The 16172-nt window shown below is 44.2% G+C and overlaps 1 protein-coding gene and 1 pseudogene across 2 annotated transcripts in view; both read left to right on the top strand.

The window, feature by feature from the left end:
• Positions 1-14180, top strand: part of LOC117717314 (large ribosomal subunit protein eL8 pseudogene) — a 97122-nt pseudogene extending 82942 nt beyond the window's left edge.
• The window catches only part of Galnt14 (polypeptide N-acetylgalactosaminyltransferase 14), a 219350-nt gene that overhangs the window by 83990 nt on the left and 119188 nt on the right, over positions 1-16172 (top strand). The gene's annotated exons all lie outside the window — the stretch shown is intronic.

The raw sequence follows: 16172 nt of genomic DNA on the forward strand, positions 1-16172 counted from the left end.
CAAGAGTTTCATTTTGCAGAAGGGTGAAATAAAAATGTTTATTATTTAAACCAAGGCATATAAAGGCTGCTGTAAATGGTTTTGGTGCCGTTTACAAGCTGTGTGTGATAGTAAAGTTTAATGCGAAACCAGAGGGGAATCCAGGAGGATCCGAGCAGAATCCCGAATGAGGGAAAATGAATTTTATGGACCTGCAGACTTGGAGTTTGGGTCTCTCTTTCAGCCCTGGCTATTTGCCTGCCACTCTTAGAATCATGGTATTTACTCTAGCTCACTGGTCCCCAGCCTTCCTTAGAGCTGCAACTCTTTAATACAGTTCTTATGTTACAGTGACCCCCCAACCATAAAATTATTTTTGTAGCTACTTCATAACTGTAATTTTGATACTATTATGAGTCATAATGGAAATATCTGTGGTTTTTTAATGGTCTTTGGGTGACCCCTGTGAAAGGGCTGTTCAACACCCCCAGGTTGAGAACCAGTGTTCTAGTCTCTTCAGACCTGCCCTGGGCCTTTTCTCATCCTTCCTAGACTAAGACTCTGCCTCCTTCAGATGTATTCTTTCCCTTCTCCATGTATTTGAATTTTGTTTTAATGAAACAGGACCCAAGGAGCTGCTACTGTTGTTCCACCATGCACCTGCCTGGTACCTAGGAGCCCAGCCATGGAGCCAGTTCCAGTATCATTTTTGAACTGTTTCAGGAGCCCTTGATTGGATGCTTGGGATCGCTAAGGAGTCTTGGGGGTACCTTTCTGAGTACACTTGAACAGTAATTGCCCCTACATCCATATTTCAGAATAAGCTAACAACACAGACGCTGGCACAAAGAAGGAGTGCCCAAGACAGATGACAATGCTATAAACAGATGGAGCATTACACCCAGAGCAGAGCAGGAAAGGGCTGCAGAAAACCGGCTTGCAAATATGCAAATGTGTAACTGTGAAAAGAACCTGCTAGATAAAAGGCTTGTCATGGGGATACAGGGGATTTGCAAGGACATAGACGTTTCTTGTGGTGGCTTGTACTCTCTTCCTTTTCCTTCATGTCTATAGGCTGGCTGGCTAGGGGATAGGGAGGAAGGGGAAGGAAAGTGGACTTGTGGGGAGAGCTTTGGACCAATGCAGGGTCCTTGGAGAAATGACCTGCAGGCAGCAGTGTAACCCTGAATTCTGGCAAAGGACTTCCAGCACACACAGAGCTCCTCCAGGGTTTATAGCAGAGAATTGGCCTGGCCTGAGACAAAGAGATAGGAGACAGCATCTTGGAGTTCATATAGCACTTTTAGCAGACCTTGTAGGCTCGAGAGAGGATGAGCCCGAGTTGTCTGGGTAATGTACTCTAGAGGAACAATAATAGAACCCACCAAAAGTTGGGAAGACAGATGGGGCAGGCATGGGGTGGGGAGGTTGGGTATCTCTGGCATTCTTTGTTTGGTCCCCTAATAATCTTCATGTTTATTCAGCATCCTAAGACTGGTCTCCCCAATCTTTGGCTTTCAGGCTAGCAGGTACATGCATGTCTGTTCATGTGGAGCCCTGGGGTTGGTGTCATACCGAGCCTTTCATTGAGACAGCATCTCTCAATCAAAGCAAGAGCTTGCAAATATGGGTAGTCTTGCTAGCCAGCTTGTCTGAGGATATCCCATCTTTGCTTGGAATTACAGATACACGCCTGCCATTTGCATGGGGTCAGGATCCTCAGACTCCGGTTGTCATCCATGCACAGCAAACACTTAAATTCCAGAGCTATCTCCCCAGTCCCAATCAAAATCCAACTACTGTTAGTGCTGTCGAATAACAAAGACGAGTCCTGTTTTCTTTTTTACATCTTTACTATCTTCCTTACCAACTTCTGGCAATTTCTATGTTCCCTAGCCATAAGCCACAGAGCCAGCAGATAGCACAACCTTTGCAGGTTAAGGTTATCCCTGACTTCCTGCCTCCCCCTCTGGGCTGAGGGCAGACAATCTCACGGCTCTTGAGTGGGGTATTTCTCCCAGAGAGCTGGGCGCTGGCTCTTGGGAGTTTGGAGACATCTCACATACTTGGCAGCTTTGGATTAAGATGTTTTTAAATCCACCTATTATGGATCCTAAGCTTCATCCCCAAAGGCTGGTGCTTGGCTGTGAGCCAATGCTGCCCAGACTGGATTGGGTATAGGCACGGAGCGAGAGAGCGGGCATAGAGATGGAGGTGCCTAGACAAACTGTGATGCCTACGGCACAACTCTGTATCATCCCCTTTCCGACTGTGAGAGAAAAGACACCTTTATCACATCTAAACTCCCTTAGGGAATGAGGTTATCTCATCTGCAGTTAGGTGACATGTGGCGTGTAGGGCACATTTACAGAGTTTGTGACTTAGTGTGTCTTGGGTATAGCCCAGGAATCTGCAGCTTTGACGAAGGCTCTCTTGAGTTATCTCATGCATAGCCACACTTGGGTAAACTAGTCTACCACTTGTAAAATCAATTCCATCAAGGCCACTAGCTCAGGCTAGTTCAGATACTGGGGGAACTAGAAAAGCCCTTGGGGCCTTCTCTCCTTCTGTGTCTACTTGTAGGAAAGAAAACATGTCACCTGTAATACACTCCAAATCTTAGAGGACAGAGTCCCCTATGTTAGACCTGGTTCTAATGTTGAGTACTTGGCCCAGTGAATGGCCTCACAGTGGGATCTTAGGCACAATAGGAGACCCCATTTTCCCATTTTTCTAGGAAAAGGAAGACAGGGCATCATGAGAAAGGTAAGGGTCTCATGTTTGGAATTAATCAGAACTTTTCCAGTTTGCCAGCAGTTTAACTGGTTTCTCCAAGGAAATCAAAATTGGTTGATTTTATGGTAGCACTTGTCACTCAGTAAGCCTCTCTGTTGGGATCCGAATGGGATGGGTGATCACACATTGAGGTCCTATGCCTCGCTCTTTGAGCTCCTCACAAATCAAGATCCTACTATTTTGCCCCAAGAGGAGTGCACACTTGCTAGCTAATGGATGGCACTGGGCAGCTTGTGTTCTTCTGGATTCTTCGGGGAAGGCGATCGATGCTGTGGGGTTGATGCTTTTTGGAGGTTCTCACAAAGATGTAGGGAGCCTGGATAAGGTGTGTTAACAAGGCTACTTCGTGGCACCTGAACCTAGGTGAGAGGTTCAACTTCCCATTGCCTTGTCTGTTTGTAAAGGAGTTTTTGATCTGTGCCTTGATTTCCCTGTAGAAACATTGAAAACAAATCAACCACCAGAAATGAGAATGGCTTAAAAATTCTAAATCCCTGCCTCATGAGCTTGAAATGAGTGACACTGATGACTGAGTTGAGAAGCAAGATCAGAGGACATAAGAGGGGGAATAAGAGGAAGATCTGACTTGATTCTATTAGTTACAGTGGCAATGGAGAACAGCGTTTGAAGATATGGGGGATGGAGGTCTGTTTCTATTAGAGAAATGACTGGGTATTCAAATGACTCATGAGGGGTCCAATTTGGCCTGTAGGCTAGTGGTCAAAAATCTTGTTCAACCCTCTCTAAAGCTCAAGGAATATTGAAGATGTGTGGCCAGAAAGAACGTAAGAGCCAAGAGCAGAAGATGTACAATGCAAAGATATCTTCTGGGTATGGCCTAGCTGCTGCGGTCATAATTCACTGCAACTGGGGTTATCTGCACAAGATTGGAACTATCTACATTTGAGAGGAATTATTGGTCATTGACACTTGTTGGTCAAGAGGTATTACTTTCTGCAATTGTGTAACCGCAGATAAGTGGCCCTTGCTTCACGGAGTAAATTTCTACCCATTGTGAGGCAAGTAACTGAATTAAACTCAACGAGCTACACAGAGAAAGAAACATGAAAGTTGGAAGGGGACTCATTGAGGAAGAAGAGTGTCAGTGGGGGAGGTGGGGAGAGGAAGGAAAAAAGTGTATGTGTGTGTGTGTGTGTGTGTTTGTGTGTAAATGACTATACTTCACTATATAAATGTGTGCAACTATTAAAAAGTATTGCTCAAATGCCACATACTTGTTATAACTTTCTATATCCCATTCATTAACTATAAAAGAGGAAAGTCCCAAACAGAACCCTATACATGATTTTATCCCTATGTATATGTGCAGGGCTGCATCAGCCTGCCTGAATTGGTTTCCCATCTCTGCTATCCAGATCCATTTGAAAATTCTAGTCTTTTTAATCCATATGTTATATGAGGACAGTAACAGCACATACCTCATTGGAATCCTGAGAAAATCGAATGAGATAATCCATTAGAACCAATTAGCACCAGTGATTGCTCCCACTCTAACCTGCCCAAACAGAAGTTAATGCTTTTATCATTGATACTGTTATTCTCTGCTTTGTTTCTCAGAGGTTACCATTCCAGTGAGGACAGCAAGGCACTAGAACAGAGTAAGAGATACAGGTGAAAATAGGAACCCTCAGGCCAGGGCAAGATGGTCTCACATAGTTCCTTTTGTAAAATGTGACATTTTTCTTTGAAATAAATGATCACTACAGGGAGCACAGAGAAGTGGCTACTCACAAGCCTCTTGTCAAAATGGGGTAGGGATTATGGAAATTCTGCCCATCAATCTTTAATCTTTTATCCAAAAAGTTGAAAAAGAAAAAGATCATCTTCCTTGGTTATGGACTGTGACTGTCCCTGGACAGCTCAAGGTATGAAGGGCCAGCATTTACTCACTGAGTATGTTTGAGCTCATCCTGATACCTTGGTTGTTGTTTAACCTCTGCTGTCCCCTCAATGCTAAGGTGCTGAAACGACTCCCCAGGCTTGAGGTTCTGGTGTTAGGTATTTGGTCCAGTTTCCACATCTTGAATACTTCGTATTGTACATGCTCTTCAGATGCCTCTTTGGTCCCACCCAGGCATGCAACTTTCACTTGACCTCTTTCTTCCTGGACAACCTCGTCATGGTCCTCTTGTCATCATGCACTTGGATCTTGTTTGATTTCCAGTGCTCAAACACCTCTCATGCCATATATTTCTGACCTCCCAAATGCACCCAGGATGGAGCGTAGCCAGCATGAAATTTCTAGAAGAAACATTTCTGGTTGGTGCCTTGTTAATATGAAGTATTGAAGTACAAGTTGCCAGAGTGAAGAGACTGCACGTCTGTTTATCTTGCTCTGAATTACATCCTAAGCACAAAAGGACACTTAATAAATCAATGTCCCAATGAAGAGAGTAGTGTTGTCAGTGGATGATAATAATCGAGAAAGCAAGGAGAAAAAAAGCATTGTTTACTTTGAATGTGAACCGTGTGTTCCCAGAGAAAAGAAACGGCTATCCAGTGTGTTTATTTTAAAAGCACAGTATGTTGACTTTGCAAGCACAATGCAATGGCTGGATAAATGAGCGTGGTATCCTTCTACTGTTGAATTCTTCCAAGTATTTCTTGGAATTCTGATGGGTCAGGACAAAAAGCCTGTCTTGTCACAATGACTTGTGGCACTAAAAGGCTTACTAATGGGAGTGTGAAGAAGCAATCATCTGGGGAAAAGTTGATCTTTGTGTGATCAAGAGGGTCATACAATAAAATAAAGTTGCTGGTCTTTTGATTTGCTGTAGAGAACAGCATGCGAGCATGGCAGTGTATAAAGTTAACAGTAGCATGGTGGGCAGGTCTTTCTGGAGACAGGCTTCCTAGGCAATGGAAGATCGGTCCTATGGAGAGCTCAGAGGACACTTTCATCACTAGCCCATCACTGATAATATCACTCTGTGACTTCAGAGCACCATCAAGAGATAAATAGTATCTACTGTTCTCACTATGTTAGTGTTTGTTTACTGGATAATCTCTAAGAATTATGTCATGCTATCTCATGCATCTTTATATGCATAGGGCCTAGGATGCAGTCTGCCCTTAATATACATTACTTAAATGAATAAACAATTGATGGGAAAGCACAAAAACATATTTCTTCCTGATATTATGGAGACTTCCAAAGAGTTATCTGGGTCCCACAGCTAGACTGTGACTTCCACAGGACTGGATCCCTGGCTTCCATCTTCAGCTGCCATCTTTATCTTTTATTTTATATATGTGGGTATTTTGTCTACGTGGATGTCTGTGTGCCATGTGTGTAATGTGTGTCTGGTGCCAGTGGATGCCAGAGAACAGTGAATGCCCTGGGACTGGAGTTCAACACAGTTGTATGGGCCATACGAGTGCTGGGAATTGAACCTGGGCCCTCTGGAAGAACAGCCAGTGCTCTTAACGGCTAAGCCATATCCCCAGATGACACTTTTTGACAAGAAGTGAGGGGTGGGTTCATCTACCAACCTTGTCATTCATTCACTAATTCCTACATTACTTACTGAGCAGCCATTATAGACCTAGTATAAAATAAAACAAAGAACCGTACTAGCTTTTATTTTACCAGAGGGAAATGGGCAATAAGTAATAAGCATAATCAATAGAGTAAGTTGAAATAAGGTAAAGGCTATGTAAGAAAGAAAACAGGGCCAGATGGGAGACTAGAAATCCTACAAGGGGCAGATAGGGTGGGTTGTAGCAGTGCATTGTATGAGAGCAAGAGAAAGTGGGATTTTGAGCAACGACTTAAAGTTGATGAAGAGCTGGAGCGTGCACGTATTTGGAGAAATGTTTCTACCTAGAAAGAAGAGCTAAAGTAAAGGCTTAAAGGCAGGCACTGTATTAGAAGGCCTAAAAGACAGCATGGTATAATTGGGGTGAAGTGGGCCAGGACGAGGCTGCAGAGAAGTATGAGATGGGTCAGGTGGTAGAGGCCACACTAAACCTTGGAAACCAGGAAAAGGGCTTTAGCTTGAATCCAGAGGGAAGCAGGAAGTTGCTAATGAGTTTTGAGCAAAGCATTGTCATCCTCTGACTCAAGATCATCCTGGATGGGGGAGATGCCTCAGTGGGTAAGAACGTCTACTGTGCAAGCATGAAGATCTGAGTTAGATCTCCAGCCCCCACATTATAAACAAACAAACAAACAAACAAACAGAAAACTGGATATGGACATGTATATATCTGTGATCCCATGCTGGGGGGGGGGGGGGCGGACAGGATAGGACACAGGCAGAAAGATCACTGAGGTTCACGACCACCTGCATGTCTGTGATACCCATGTCAGCAGAAGATGGAGAGTGATAAAAGTCACCCAGCATCATCCTTTGTCCTTCACACCTGCATACACATGAGTATGCACCCATGCATACAAATACACATGTATAACACACACACACACACACACACACACACCTTTTTAAAAGAACCATTCTAATTATTAAATACAGTCTTTAGGAAGGCAATGGTAGGGACTGGGAAACCCATTAGGACAGTATTCATACTCAGATAACACAGGACAAAGGTGATCAGTGTAAGGTGGTAGCAGTTGAAAGAGGCAAAATCTCTTTTGGCTGGATGACTATTGCTCTGTTTGGAAAGGAAAGCCATGAGATGTCTGAGGGGTTGGGCATATTGTGTAAGATAGAGCAAAGAAAGGAGAATGACCAAAGGTTTTAATCTCAACAGACAGAGGGTAGGTGGCAGTATCTACACAGTGGAACATGCTGGAGACACAGCTCTTTGATTCCATCCTTTTGGTAGTACTGGAGTGGAGAATATGGGAGTCTACCCACCTCAGTGAGGCCGCGGATACCTATCTTGTCCAGCCCCACCATTTTCTTCAGTAGGCCAGCCCTCTTTCCTTCCTGCTATCTCCGATGATGGATTTTATCTGGCCCAAGTCTCCCAGTTCATTCCATATTCATATGGAGATATGCTTTACTTAACACAAGAGATGAGTTTTTGAAAAGAGAGGTGTAAGTCACCTCTTTAAAAAAATATTAAAAACTATTTTATATTCACCAGGGGAGCTAACTACTTCAAGTGCCCTATTATTAATGCTTGTGTGAGATGAAAAATCCTCTTGGCTAGAGGACTGTAGGTTCCACTAATTTTGCAGTTTTGAAACGTTGGGTTATAATGTGTAAAACTGAGTGCACACCTGAATAATACATGTCTGTTCTTGAAGCACCTGCTCCACATTCATCAGCGTGGTCCCCTGGGACCACGGGCTCAGCATGCTGTCACCTGACCTAGTCAATTTCCTCCTGTCCCCTCTGTTTCCTGTGTGCCACACTCACCTACACCTGAATCCTCTGATTCACCTCCTGAGACTCATCTTCTTCATGACCCCCCCAGGTCTACTTTTTTTTCTCACAATGACAAGGTCTCTTCCATGTGTCTCATTCTCTCTGTGACCAGTTCACATTCCCAGACATAGCAGTGTATTTTCAAGTTCTTCTTTCTGTATCTTCTTTATTCATCCATTTCTAATGGACCATTCTCATTCAAGGATAGAAATCTGTGCCCAAGAGCATCCTTTCACTAGGATTTCTCACTCCCTGAAGGTGTGTAATCTCTTCACCTTTTTGCATAGAACTCACGATCTGAACACCTGACGGGAGTCTCCTTGACTATGAGCAAGGCTTCCCTTTAGCCCTCTGTCACAATGTATTATGGGAGTCATTCAAGATAAAATATTGACACTTGCAGCTCTGAACAAAAGCAGATGGGAACCCACACCCTCACCTGCTCTGGCCTACTGAACCCCTCAGACCACCCCATTCTGTTAAAATCCTCTCCATCTTTGAAAGCCAGCCCAACCACCTCATTTTAAAAAAAAATCCTTCTTTTGATTCGTGCAAAAACGACCTCTCTTGCTCTAGCATTTGATGCACGTGTCCTTCACTTGGCACGTTATTACCACGTCTCTCATCTTCTCACCTGTGTGCTTCCATCCCACTGGGTGCTGGCTCACCTGCCACCTTTCTCCTTGGGCCATGTCAGTGTGTGCCTGAAGTGCTGATAAAAATAAACCGATACCTGTATGGCTGCTTGTGTGTGTGTGTGTGTGTGTGTGTGTGTGTGTGTGTGTGTGTGTGTGATGTTTTATTGTTGCCCTATTTAATTGGAAGCTTTGTAAAGTCTGGAATGCTAGTCCTCTTACCTCTCCATCCTTCCCTACATTACACCCCCCTGCAACACACACACATACACATACACACACACACACACACACACACACACACACAGAGAGAGAGAGAGAGAGAGAGAGAGAGAGAGAGAGAGAGAGAGAGAGAATATTAAGATACTTTCTATCACCCCTTGCATACTCAAGGTTGCAGGACCCTGATGGTGGATGCACACAAGCAGATTGGGAATACATCCCAAGCACTCTAGCCTCGGATCTGCTTATTTATGCATTTATTTATATCCCATGTGGTGGATATGAATTTTAGGCCATAACAGTAGGGTGCAAAACTGTCACATTTCTTTATTTTTCCAAATTGAATTTAAAGGATGCCACGCTTCCACCTGCTGAGTTAGCTGAAAATTCAGCTCTTGTTTGGAGAGTCCTTTCTTCACCCCACCCTGCAGACTATACAAAACGCTCTGGATTCACATCAGGTCCAGTGCTGGACTGTAGTGTGCATGAGGCCTGCTGTTGGGTTGATGTGTGGGTTCCGCATCTGTCTCACCTCAGGGCTAGGGCCTCTCATAAAGACAGAGGTGCAAGAATTTGACTGTGCTCACTCCACACTGACGCAGGCAGGGGTTGGGCTATGGGAAGCCGCAGGACCCTGCTCTGGGATGGGGAGCACAGTCTGAGGTCCTATGGAGAGCTGGAGCTCTTGGCTTGGGGGTTCCCAGGCCAAAAGTGGCCAGGAACCAACTGGTTCTCAGGCTCTTGGGCCCCCAGGCACTGCTAGGGGGCCAAGAATGAAGTGGGGGCATACAGGCTAGATTGGCCTGCTGTCGAAGGGAGGAGGGGAAGAGATGAGCTCTGACTGCTTCCTGCAGAGATGAGAGGTTTTGGTCATGGCAGCTTACTTGGCTTGGTCACAGCTAGCTTGCTTGGCTTGCTTGGTGGTCTCTGTGGTGAGGAACACAGAGAGTTCTTCTGCAGAGATTAGGCACTGTCTCTAATCTCTGCAGAAGAACTCTCTGTCTTCCTCACTGGCTCTGTGGATGAAGGCCTGCTCCACTGTTCCCCATGGTGGATTTCGAAGAAGAGAAACAGTTCATGATCTTAAGATATTTATTGTCATGGCAGAAAGGAGATGAAAACTATACTCCCGTTTCTTCAGGGAAGGCCTGAGGTTAAATACCTTTGGCAAGGAGGAGAATGAATGGGAAGAAATGTTCAATTGGCTACACCCCTCTGACCTTTAGGTACCTCATTAATATGAAGGTCTGTCTTGAGGCTCTGTAGCCTGTAGTCACCATGCCCTCTACCTGTGGAGGGGCTAGGGGGTATTGTCCTACGTGACTGAAAGGCACAGATCTATGGGGGTCTGTGGTCTCTTGTCAGGAGTCTGGAGTCTGGAAGCATGGCGAAACGCATGCCGTCCCTTAGGGTCACCTGAGTCCCTCTTGGGGCCTCTCAGGATCACCTGGGGTCTCCAGCAGTTTCCAGCCAGTGCTCGACCAGAAACCAGGTTGCCTTTCCTGGTCCTACAGTCCAAAGCACCTAAACACTTCTCTCTGGTTGTTCTGTTATGCATCTCAATAAAGTAGCTATGCCTGAGTGCAATCATCATGAATTGATGACAAGACAGTGATAGAAATAAGAAATTTGGACAGGAAAAATACAAATGTCAATAGTCATGATCCAGAGAGAACCCAAATACTGTTGATATAATTGCTCTAGTTAAGATTCTCACTTGGACACAAGCCTCCTGGTAGCCAAAGTGAAAGAGAAATGTGTTTGCTCAAGACTCCTAGTAACTCTCAAAAAGGAAAGAAATGAGTTCATTTCTCAATGGAAGCAATGTTTTTTATCCATAAGGTAAATATCTCATGTAAAGTAAAAGTCTTCCACACAATACTTAGTGAATTGAATTCAGATCTCTGCCCCTTGTACCTTTCCCTTACTGATAATCTGATGACAGACCCTCATTCTGTTACCTTTTATCTTTGGTTCAAACACCTAAACAGGGGCAGATGTTGCTGATCTCACAGCCTAACCAGAATAAAGAGTAAGACAGACTTCTGCTTACAATTATAGTCTAGGTGGCAGATGTGCATGACCAGGTGGGTTCAGATGCTCATGGTACTTTCGCCACTGGATGGCCTTGGCCGTTCTTTCCTTTCTGCTGCTGAAATCTCATTTAACCCAGAAGCTGGGCCTCTTATTCACCTCTGACTCACCAGTGTCAAGCACAGAGCCTGATGCTTATCAGACGATAAATTAATTACTGTTGGATTAGCATGCTTGTTTTTTCCCCTTTATTTCCTATTGGTGGTAGCATGATCTTTTCAGTTACTCTTCTGTGGCTCAGAAATAATATAGAGCCAAGAACCAAGTTCTTTCAAGGTGCATTCTTCCTTCATAGATGGCAGAACTGAGTATATAGGCCTGAGTTTCCATCAGTGATTAAGGGGAAACATGAAGGGTTGCAGTCTCAGTGATCACATGGGAGACTGGCTTGCTATGGGGGTGGGGGTGGGGAGGGTGGGGAGATGAAGCTATGTGTTATTTGTAGGAGTGAATGTGAGACTGGCAAGTCAGAGGCCTGGTTTACATCTCACGGGGACTCCTTATACACTTGGAAAACTTGAACAAGTCACTCCATTGCCTCATCATTAAAATGGGTACGAAGTCACCTATCATAGTAGTTCTTATTTGAAATAAAGCCTTCTGTCAAGTGAACATTGCTAAAGGAATTGTGGCTTGTGAGCCCTGTCGTTACCACTCACAGTAGGGAGGGGTCAGCACTCTATACAAGAGAACTGCTTACAGGGCTCTTGGTGAGCCTAAAGAATACAATGTATAAAAAAAGCCATCTATTGGCCTGACACTCTGAAAACAGCAGAGGAAAGACCTTCAAAGAAAAAAAAAAAAAAAAAAAAAACAAAAAAAAACAAAAAAAACAAAAAACAAAAAACCAAACCAACCCAAACCAAACAACCAAACAACCAAACACCCAAATAACCAAACAACCAAACAACCAAACCCACTCCTCTTTGACAGCAGTAAGAACACTGACATGAACTGCCAAAGTAAACCTTTCTAGAATGCTCTAATTTAACCAAAGACTTTAACCAGTTCATTCAATAATTGGTCAAAAGAAATAGGTGAATTTGTCTTGAAAAAAATTTATGACACTAAACTGTGGGATTTTTAACTTCTTCCACTGCCAGACACACATACCACACCCAGCCCCTGCCCACTACTCAGTCTTCTTTTCTTTCTTTTTTTTTTTAAAGACTTACTTAATCTTCTAAATGATGTGCATGTGTAGGGCATATGCGTGCGACTGCAGGTACCCCTAGAGGCTAAGGATGTCAGATCCTCCTAGAGCTGGAGGTACAGGCAGGACGTATTCTTAAGATCCATCCACCATCCTTGCAACCACAGTAGCTGTGGAGATCAGCAGACAGCAGTGACTGGAGGAACAGAATGAGTTGACACTCCCTCTCCACAGAATCACTGCTGCAGAACCCCTTTGGCAACTTCCTGGAAATGTGCTACTTTTTAAGAAATTGAAGTCCCAAAACCCGGTTAACCTTTTATTTGAGAAAAGGCCCCAAAACTTCAGCACTGGGCAGGACATCCAGCCCAAAAGAGATCTCAAAAGCTTTGTCCAGTGGCCCCACTACACCAGGCTGCAGCAACTAAGGGTCATCCTCTATAAATGTCTCAAAGTACCTCCTGCCATTAACCAGTTCACCCAGGCCCTGGACAGGCAAACAGCTACTCAGCTGCTTAAGCTTGCTCACAAGTACAGGCCAGAGACAAAGCAGGAGAAGAAGCAAAGGCTACTGGTCCGTGCTGAGAAGAAAGCTGCTGGCAAAGGGGACGTCCCGACTAAGAGACCACCTGTCCTCTGAGCAGAAGTTAGTACAGTCACCACCTTGGTGGAGAATAAGAAGGCTCAGCTGGTGGTGATTGCCCATGATGTAGACCCCATTGAGCTGGTGGTTTTCCTGCCTTCCCTATGTTAAAAGATGAGGGTCCCCTACTACATCATCAGGGAAAGGCCAGGCTGGGGCACCTGGTCCACAGGAAGACATGTACCACTGTTGCCTTCACACAAGTTAACTTGGAAGACAAGAGCTCTCTGGCTAAACTGGTGGAAGCTATTAGGACCAATTATAAAGATAGATACAATGAGATCTGCAGCCACTGGGGAGGCAACGTCCTGGGTCCTAAGTCTGTGGCTCGCATTGCCAAGCTGGAAAAGGCAAAGGCTAAAGAACTCGCCACTAAACTGGGTTAAATGAATGCTGCTAAGTTTTCTGTACATAAATATAATTACAAAATTAAAAAAGAAAAGATTTGCCTGTATTTGGCCAGATTTGGGGCTCATGGGATACAGACCGCCCTGTCACTGTGATATTTGTCAAAACCAATCAGTGACAAGTGTTTAGCATAGCTGTTGTAAGGGCTAGTGGTGGTATCCATTGGGGTGGATAGGAAACCAACCACGGTATGATAAGGGAAACTGGAAGAACGGGATGCCCTTGAGCTCCAGCATGTTTTTGAGACTCTAGAAAGCCATACGCGCATTCAGGACTGTGTACATACCCAGGAAAATTGAAGGAGGCCCCAACCACTATTACTCATTTCTGATTTATTTAGAGCTTCTAACACAAACAGAACAAGGAGGAGACCAAAGTGTGGATGCTTCAGTGCTTCTTAGAAGAGGAAACAAAATACTCACAGGAGGAAATATAAAGACAAAGTGTGGAGCAGAGACTGAAGGAAAGGCCATCCAGAGACTGCTCCATCTGGGGATCCATCCCGTATACAGTCACCAAACCCGAATGCTATTGCAGATGGGGGAAATGCTTGCTGTCAGGAGCCTGATATGGCTGTCTTCTGAGAGGCTCTACCAGAGCCTGACAAATACAGAGGCAGATGCTCACAACCAAGCATTGGACTGAGTGCAGGTCCCTGATGGAGGAGTTGGAGAAGGGACTGAAGGAGCTGAGGGGGTTTGCAGCCCCATGGGGGGAGCAACAGTATCAACTAGCCAGACCCCTCCCCCAGAGCTCCCAGAGACTGGACCACCAACCAGAGTACACATGGAGGGACTGGACTCATGGCTCTGGCCGCATATGTGGCAGAGCATGGCCTTGTTAGACATCAGTGGGAGGAACGGCCCTTGGTCCTGTGGGGGTTCAATGTCCTAGTGTAGGGGAATACCAGGGAGAAAAGGCAGGAGTGGGTGGATGGGTGGGGAAGCACCCTCATAGAGGCAGGGGGTGGGGTGATGGGATAAGAGGCTTCCAGAGAGGAGACCTGGAAAGGGGATAACATTTGAAATGTAAATAAAGAAACTATCCAATAAAGAAAAAGAGAGAGAGAGTAGGGCATGGTGTTGCATGCCTTTAACCCTAGCACTCTGGAGACAGAGGCAGGCAGATCTCTGTGAGTTCAAGGCCAGGCTGTCTATAGAGAGAGTTCCAGGCCAGCCAGGGCACGTGGTAAAACTCTGTCTCAGAAAAAAATAAATAATGAGGATGAGGAGGGGCATCGAGGACAGAACTATAACCCCTTGCACCTACACAAACTCTCTCACCAAAGGTAAGAGACTTAGTGGTTTGGGACATCCAAGGAAATACCTGCTTAACCGATATTTCTGTGCCTTTGGCAAATACCAGCTGTACACAATTGGTCTTGGACAGTAGGTAAACATGCATACATGTACACATGCACACACACACACATACACAGAGAGAGGGGGATGGCTTAGGGAGGGAGAGAGAGAACAATCACAGATGCTTGGGGACGTTTTCCAAGTTGATAGACAACATTATTTAAAATACTCAGGGTTGGAGATGGCTCAACTGTTAAGGGCACTTGCTATCACATCAGATATTCTGTCAAGTGTGGTGTAGAAACAGACAATTTACTCCACATTACCCTTTGACCTCCATGCACATACCATGACACACATGCCCACATACATATACAAAATTGATAAAATGTAATAAAAATAGTTAAGATACCCAATATCTAATTCTGACCAAATGTGAGAATTCAGTAACATAAGAAAATATGACCTGCACATGGGAGAAAAGGGATGGAGCTTGTAGCTCTCTGAGGAAGCCCAAGCTTTGGACTTAGTAGGTAGCCCTTAAATAAACTGTTAAAAAAATACATTCAAAGACCTAAATGAAACAAATCTAAAAAAAATTAAAGCCGTTGAGAAGATCATTCTATTCATTAGAAAGCACCAATAAATGGTTAGAAGTTGTTTTTAGAAGCTAAGGACACACAAAGGTGTTGAAAAGGCGGCAGCTGGCAAGGAAGTCACTAGAGGGAATGGGGAGCAGAAGGGAGAAACAATGCTTTTCAATGTAGTTCAGTTGAAATTGTGACTTCTGAGAATAGAATCAAATATAGCTAAAACTTAAAAAAAATAACAACAACAACCAACACTGGAAAGCAGACTGACATAATGAGAGAACCAGGCCAAAAAGGCTGGTGGAAAGAGTGAGAAAAAGAAATCAAAAGGAAATAATATACTGGCAATCACCTCATTCATGAAAATGATCTATACATCCAGATTCTAAACAGGATAAACTCAGAGATGTCGACCCCCAACACATTACAGTCAAGCTGTCAAAGACAAAGAGATAATTTTGAAAACAGCAACAGAGAAGCAAGTTGTCATATCCAGGGATTTTTCCATTAGACCAGCAGCTGGCTTCCCATCAGCAACCTTGGAAGCCAGAAAGCAGCATATGACATATTCAAAATACCGAAAGAAAAGAGGCTGTCAACGGAAGATTTTATATTTACTAAAAACTGCCCTTCAGAAATGAAGGAGAAATTGAAATATGCTCAAGTCGACAAAATGAAGAGAAGGGTCATAAGAAAACCTTCCCCGTTTAAAAAAAAATATTCAGAATTTTTCAAGTTGGAATAAAGGAATACCAGGCTAATTTAAATCCACCCAGAGAAGAGAGGGGGCACCAGGAAAGGCTAATGGCATAAGGAAATGTAAAAGATAATATAAATGCATTTTTCTTTATAACCTGTTTCTTGTCCTCTCTGTCTTAAGAGGTGACTACCTAGAGCAATAATTATAAGCTTCCAATGCATAAAGTATAGTTTTATAGCAGTTCTTTATGCAAAACAGACACATGTAAAAGAACTATGTTTGAGCAAGGTTTTT

This window comes from Arvicanthis niloticus, chromosome 11 (assembly GCF_011762505.2).
Source record: "Arvicanthis niloticus isolate mArvNil1 chromosome 11, mArvNil1.pat.X, whole genome shotgun sequence".
Lineage (NCBI taxonomy): Eukaryota > Metazoa > Chordata > Mammalia > Rodentia > Muridae > Arvicanthis > Arvicanthis niloticus.